Source organism: Vigna unguiculata, unplaced genomic scaffold (genome assembly GCF_037176805.1).
Source record: "Vigna unguiculata cultivar grain cowpea cultivar isolate G323 ecotype 2 unplaced genomic scaffold, ASM3717680v1 ptg000048l_ERROPOS249277, whole genome shotgun sequence".
Lineage (NCBI taxonomy): Eukaryota > Viridiplantae > Streptophyta > Magnoliopsida > Fabales > Fabaceae > Vigna > Vigna unguiculata.
The window spans coordinates 170,001-170,641 of NW_028196689.1; positions in this window are offsets into that span (position 1 = coordinate 170,001).

A 641-nucleotide genomic window follows, 5' to 3' on the forward strand; every position below is an offset into this window, starting at 1 on the left:
AAAACCTGCCTTCTTCGCAGTTCGGCTAAGTCTCCCTCGTTTCCAACTTTCCTCTAAGTTGCCCTCCTCGCAGTTTGGCCAAGTTCACTCTTTTCCAGCGTCATCCCCCCAAGTTGCCTTGGGCGCAGTTCGGCCTAGTTCACTCTTTTCCAGCATCATCCCCCCAAGTTGTCTTGTTCGCAGTTCGGCCTAGTTCACTCTTTTCCAGCGTCATCCCCCCAAGTTGCCTTGTTCGCAGTTCGGTCTAGTTCACTCTTTTCCAGCATCATCCCCCCAAGTTGCCTTGTTCGCAGTTTGGCCTAGTTCACTCTTTTCCAGTGTCATCCCCCCAAGTTGCCTTGTTCGCAGTTTGGCCTAGTTCACTCTTTTCCAGTGTCATCCCCCCAAGTTGTCGTTGCCAACAACCCAAGAGTCCATAGTATTCGGAGTTCTAGCGGGGCCTCCCCTTGCTTCCAACAACCCAAGAGTCCATAGTATTCGGAGTTCTAGCGGGGCCTCCCCTTGCTTCCAACAACCCAAGAGTCCGTAGTATTCGGAGTTCTAGCGGGACCTCCCCTTGCTTCCAACAACCCAAGAGTCCATAGTATTCGGAGTTCTAGCGGGGCCTCCCCTTGCTTCCAACAACCCAAGAGTCCGTAGTA